This window comes from Pelmatolapia mariae, linkage group LG22 (genome assembly GCF_036321145.2).
Source record: "Pelmatolapia mariae isolate MD_Pm_ZW linkage group LG22, Pm_UMD_F_2, whole genome shotgun sequence".
NCBI lineage: Eukaryota > Metazoa > Chordata > Actinopteri > Cichliformes > Cichlidae > Pelmatolapia > Pelmatolapia mariae.
The window spans coordinates 8362306-8369287 of NC_086245.2; the positions used below are offsets into that span (position 1 = coordinate 8362306).

At 41.4% G+C, this 6982-nt stretch overlaps 1 pseudogene; it reads right to left on the reverse strand.

The window, feature by feature from the left end:
- Window positions 1–318: 318 nt before the first annotated feature.
- On the reverse strand, window positions 319–6621 carry LOC135932783 (zinc finger MYM-type protein 4-like; annotated as a pseudogene).
- Window positions 6622–6982: the final 361 nt, after the last annotated feature.

Here is a 6982-nt window from a genome sequence, read left to right on the forward strand (position 1 = left end):
CAAATACCACAAGAAGCTGAATACATTCAGGCCTTTGCTCAGCTACTATTTTACTGTAACCATATACTCAGGGTCTGAGTTATGATATATATATATTAACTCAATCATTTTAAAGTAGTTATAACTGCACCTGTAATAAACATGTTAATATTTGATTATGATAACCCCTATAATATAACTTATAACATAATGCCAGCAGCTTCAATAAACACTTTGATGAAATGATAATTAATGTAATGTTAAGGATGATGGTTAGATACAGTTCAGCAGTGACCTAATTTCTTTAAATATTACACAGGTCAGCTAAAATTCAAGGCAAACTGGTGATATAGTATTGACATATTGAGCCGGCATGATGAAACTCTTATTTACAGTTTAAGAAACAGTTTAAATTCAGTTGTAATCTCTAAAGTCTCTTTTAGCTCCATTTTTAGCTTCCACCAGCTGCTGATGGAAACATCTGGTGTCTTTCTGCCACTTGTTCATTAACAGTGTGTTTTTAAACAGCCATCTTTCATTGAATCATGGTGATGTTTTTATTATGTATATATTCTTAAATCAATCTTGATGCACTTATTAAAAAAGTCCTTCAAACACTGAGTCCTCCTGATCAGGTGTAAATGATGGGTGATCCACTGGTTACGGGGTTATACATGTACCCTCTCTCGCCCCCTCCTCCAGCCCTCGGACAGCAAGGATTCGGATGATCGTGGCTTCCACGCTGCTGTCATTGAGAGGGGCGGGCGAGAACCACAGAGGGCTGCTGGGAAGGCAGCTCCGATCTGGCTGGAGGTAGAAAAGATCGCTGCGCTGCCTCAGCGATGCTGGACTACATGAAATAGAAGAAAAAGTGTTTTTAAAAAAGACAATACTAATAATTTGAGGTCATTAAAGTTAGACATCTCTAAATGTAAATACATTTTATACGTTTTGTACGTTTTATTTTAGCGTTTATACAGAACTGTTTCAGTTTCTTATGCATTAAATGGGTTCGCAAATTTCAAACTAGGAGAAGTAATACAGCTGATAGATGGAGATAAAGGGTGATAGGCATAAATCCCTAAGGAGTTAGAGACACCGACCACTTGGAGAGGTAGAACTCGTAGAGTCTGACTGGACAACGAAGGGGGTTCTCCTGGTTCTCCATCATCTCCAGGAAATCCTCCTCAGACTCGTTTTTCTTAACCTTCTTAGCTGGGACGTCATACATCTCTGAAGAACACACAAAAACACAACATGACTTAAGTAAAATTGTAAACTACCATGTCATACAATTTACTATACATGAATTTCATTTGGACCCTCAGCCGTTTGGTACCTGACTCTTCGTGGTTTGTACAAGTAGGTGGGTGGAAGCGTAAGAAGGTGGTCTTGGTGTTGCTCTTGCTGGTTTTGGTGCAGAGTGTGATGTTTGCAAAGGACAGCCGGCGGTGCTGCTCGACTGTGGTGAAGCCAAAGTACTTGTGCAGTGCAGGACAGTGGGTGAGTACGCCCCCAGCTGTTTACAGTCCCACAGAAACTGCTCCTCCACACAGGACAGGACACAACCTGCAGAAAACAACGGGCAGCTGATGGACCTGATGAAAATATCAAAGACAGAAAAAAAAACTAAGCTGCTGAAGATAATTTACCTCCACATGTGACTGAAGGTTTAAGGATCTTGGTCATCTCAGTGGAAAACCTGTCGTAGATGAGATCACTGAATATGTTCTCCAGCCGACCGTTCTGAAACAGAAACTACAGAGATAGACATAAACAAATATGGCTCATTAAACACTAAACACAGGATATGGTTATGATAAACAGGTGGGTGATAAAATGAACAGAAAAAGTAAACAATCACTCAGTGTTGGATCAGTGTGCCCACGGAGCAGCATGAAAGCCCCATGACACTCTCCCAGCCTCTAAATCGTATCATTAGCCGCCCCCTCCTTGTTTCTTTCACCTCTTTGTGTGTATGACATGGAAACCAAACATACAGGTAAGCGTGAGTATAGATAGTATAGATAAGTATAGTATAGATAACACTGGGTAGTGTGGAAACTTGTGCTGTAAAAACAAGTCCACCCCCATCGACTTCGCCCAAATCACCAGAACACAAACGTCATAAAGCCCAGAAGCCCCAGATTCTGGGCTTCATGACGCAAAGACCACGAAGACGAGAACACCAGCGTGCTGTGTGAGAAACATCCATCAAAGTGCACACCAGCGCCTAATGCCACCATGAAGATCTAGTTTAAGCCAGCCAGCAGACGTAGTAAGCGAGAGAAGGGCCCAGAACGCCACAGAAGCCGAGGGACAGCAAACAGACCCGAAGTCCAAGAAGGGCGCTGGCCAGCACAACCCAGGCACCATGGCCAAAGGCGCAAGACAACCAGCAGCCCCAAAAGGAACCCACCCAAGCTCCACACTCCTGGACCCCCATCAATCTTAGAAGCAAAACAGCAGGATCAGGCAGCCAATTTGCCATTAAATATAAATGTATATACAGTTATTTCTAGTCTTACCAGCTGAATGCTGAGGCAGAGGTAGAACAGCCTGTTGGGGGAGTACGGCTCTCCATCGGACTGTTTCACCTCCCTGATGGAGCAAAGCAGGCAGTCCTTCAGTTCAGCCACAGAGCAATGAAGGAGGTCCGCCTTCAGCATCAGTGCATGAGCTAACAGATGAAAGAGTCATGAAAAGGTTTTAATGGATTAGCTTTGACATCAATGCCTTCATGAGACAAAATACAAAAAAATAAAGTTACACTCAAATTGTATTCATCTACTCTTTTTTATGAAATTGTGAATTTTATGAATGTGTCAGAATGGAAAGACAAAAGTTTCTCGAAGGACTCCTGATTATATGGTCTCTATACACTGAAGGTCAAACTTAAAACTTGTTTTCCAGCTACAGGACCTGGGCATCATGCAGTCACTGAGTCGACCATGAACTCCTCTGTATACCAAAGTATTTGGCTTTGGAGTCAAATGTGAATCATGAAACAGGACAATGATCTCAAGCACAACAGAATGGCTCAGAATGAATAGAGTCAAAGTCAAAGTCCAGACCTCAACTCAACTGAAATGCTGTGGCAGGACCTTAAGAGAAATGTAATCCTGCTAGATTCTACAATGTTAGAGGGGTGTAGTTACTTTTTCACAGGAAAAATGGGGAAATTTTCAAACAGCAGCATGAAGTTCTTAAAAGTTAGAAAAAAGCTCCATCCTCTACCTGCACATATGCACGAACAAAGCAGAAAACAGCATGTGTTATGTGTTTGCTGGGATTTTTCCACCTGAAATTTTTCATTCATTTCAAAGAGGAAAACAATATAAAACTTACAGACAAGCAAAAAAAATGTTACTAAACATACAAGAAACGGGCTCCATGTTGCTCTGTGACTCTCTCCACTTGATCCATCTCTTCCAGGCATCAACTCCACATTGACTCTTCAGTGTGTTTTGCTTTGAACACACTGGTTGAGTAAAGTCTGTTTCAGGAGTGTCTTGCTCATCTTTCTTTGAAAGCTGCTCCAGGTTACAATCCTGAGACACACAGAAGAGTCAAAACCAGAGAAAAAAACGTAACGCAGCTTCTAACCAGCCAGCTCAGCTGGTTTCTTACCTTGTTCTTGTCTTTGTCCAAAGTTTGTGGTACTAAAATTGTAGCAGGAGGAGCGACGGGTGATCTCTGAGGAGTTTCCAGAGCTGAAGGAGGAGAAAGAGGTGGGAGGTCAGGAAGAGGGCTGCTGGGCATGTCCTCATTTGAAACTGGAGGGGAGGTTTGGTGGCCTCGCGGCTGAGTGACCGGCCCGGCACTGGTATCAAAGAAATCCTCCTGGTTGTCAAAAGCCAGCTTAAAATCTGTACGCAAGTCACTGCTGCAGCTACTGGCGTGGTCTGAAAATAATGAAAAAAACCAAGAGAGAGAAACAATTCTTTTATCCTTGATACTTTTTTATTATTAGAGAAATAATATGCACTTATTACAGGAAAGCAGGACCTATAATCCATGTGACAAGACGTTTTACAAAGCACATATTCTGACAGCTCAAAGCAATAAAACCAGCAAGTTCAACAATAGAATAGAATATTCTTTATTGTCATTGTCATAAGTACAATGAAATTGAGAGATGTCTCTGATCAGTGCAACATTCACGAAAATAAATACTTAAAAACTATGTTGTAAAATACTAAAAACTATGTTGTAAATACTGTAGAAAATAAAATAAAATACAATCTTCTCATACAGTAAATGCACCCAAGCAATCCAGGCCTAATGCCACATACAGTCATTCGACATACGTCCTAGTTGATATCAAGGACGTAGATTTGGTTTTGGCATTGGTGGGGACGGATGATTCGACCGCCGAACCCTGCCCTGTTTCTTTTTTTTCCTTTTTGTTTTTGCTTCTTAATAAAAAAAAAGGAGAAATATACTTGCCTACATATGCTATTCTACATGCTTTTAAACCATTTAAAATTACAATTCATAGTTTTATATGTGAATCATATAATGTTAATTTACTATTAAACAAATGACTGACTAAAGTATTTTAGGCTTTATTTTACTTCAGCCATATTCCATATAAATCAGGTATCATACAAAAATAAAAATGGCTTCAAATACAGTCATGACGATAAAAGAATAGGGCTTAGAATAGAATAGAATAGAATAGAATAATCCTTTAATTGTCCCACAAGGGGAAATTTGGTTGTATCAGCAGCAAAAAACACATATATACAAACAGAACAGGATACACAGAACCGAAGCACAATTTTTACATATTTACATCATGGACAATAGTTACCACACTTTAAGGACTTTAAGGACTTAACAACATTACTTCAGTTATAGTACACCAGCATCTCTGATACATTAGCACTAAGGGAACACTGAATGACCTGCTGGTCAAAGTAAAAGCACAAAGTAAAAGATCTCTCAGCAAAATTATGCCACATTTTAGGCACTATTGCCCCGATCAAATCAGTGAGCTGGGATATTTTATTCTAAACATGAACTACTGTTACAGCAACAGACATGGACTACTGGTGCCCCACACAACAACTCAACGTCCACTATGTGAAGGAGCCAAACACAAGCCTTCTCCTCTCATTAACTGAGATAAACTGATGGCATATTTGTTTTACATCTATACTGTCCAGTCTCTCCTGGTGGAAATGGCATATAGCAGCATTGTTTAATCTCATTTGAGTCATTGTTGACCTTAGCCATGTTTTTAGTCTTCTGAGAGCACTGAAGCTTCTTTCAGCCTCAGTACATGTGTTTTATCCTCAGATTAAAATTATTATTCTGTGCTTGATGTCTCTCACCTTTGGCCCTGGCTCTTCCCCTCTGACTGCACTAGGACATATTGCTACCTGATAAAATAACACATTGATTCATGCCATATAAAAAGAGAGACATGTCAATTCAGATTCTTTGCCAAATATACACTAATGAATCAATTTACATCAGCAGCCTAACAACTGTCATGATAATAAATACTAGTTAATCTATAGCACCAAATCATCAGTCACCTGTGACCTCGCCTCTTCATCTCTGTCTGAGCTACAACATGGCAGAGCTGCCTCTGTCACCTGATAAATAACAGTGAGACAAATGCATGCAGTCACACATGTGCTTCAAATACAGTCATGAACCAACAAGTCATCATCCAATTTCACCTGTGATCTTGTATCACCATTACTCTCTATCACCTGACAAATAGCACATACATGACAATAAGAATAAAATGTGTATCTGCTTCAGTGTTTCTGTCAGTTTGTGCAGATCTTGACTCATCAGTGAGTGCATTTTTAAAACGATTTGTGCAAACTGCACCACAAGGTGGAATATTTGCAAAAATCATCAAAATTAGAAATTCTACTCTGAGACTGAGATAACTAATAGTGCTGCCTGTTGTGCAGTTAGTTTCCGAAATACTTTTTTATATCCAGGTTCTTCCTTTTTGTTGGCCATATTTGTCACATGACGTAGGACTCCAGTAGAGAACGTAATTTAACTCTTTCTGCACCGCTGGGTGAATGAGAAGTTGACAGATCGTTTTTTTCTATTTATCGAGTTTGTTTTTCTTTACTCGAAGAGATTAAATTATTAGTGGGGACAATTCAATAATCGCTGGATATTGGTGGGGACATGTCCCTTCTGTCCATGCCAAATCTACGCCCTTGTATCGAGTAGCTCGGCTACAGTGAGGAAACACAGAGGGGATAAGACTTCAGCGTTCAAGCATACGCTGTCGCCTGGGCACTGTGCAGCTCGGCTGCTTTGTGTATTAACAGAGAAGGGTTATAGCTTCAGCGTTCGCCGTTGGCCTGCTTCACACTGTGGGGAATAAACAGTGGGAATTTATGCTACGGTTCGTGCCAGCTATGTTAGCATGCCTGCGAATAGCATTCCAGCCGGTTAGCCTGCCTGGCGTGTCGCCCGCAGCTCGCGGGTTAACGCGGCCAGCAGGGCTCCGCTCGTAGCTCGGCTACATTGGGGAAATGTGTCAGAGTTCAAAGCATGTGCTTTCACCTGTAAACGGCACTGTGACGCAGGAGATATAAACAGTGAAAGGGGAACTCAGGTTGCGGCTAGCGCCGGCGGCTACCTGTTAGCACTTCCTGGTTTCAGTCGATTCACTCGGTACAACACATAAGTATATCACGCCCTCGCGTGTCCTGGCTGAAAAAACCTTTATTCACGCCTTTAAGGCAGATGACGTGTGATGACACGCGCACGGACCCGCCTGTACATATAGCCGCTGTCATCACAGTCATCACTCAGTTCTTACGCTCTTCACCTCGCTGAGAACACTTCTGCTGAGTTGGGTTAGCTAGCTGCTGCTAGTTAGCTCAGTTGTCTGTGCAGTGCGGTTGCTAGGTATCGCCGTCATCCCGGATGTAGGCGGAGCTTAGCGCTAGAATCCCTTTGATCCTTTGATGTATCATGTGACGTCGCGTTAGAAAAATCCATAAATAGGGGTTTA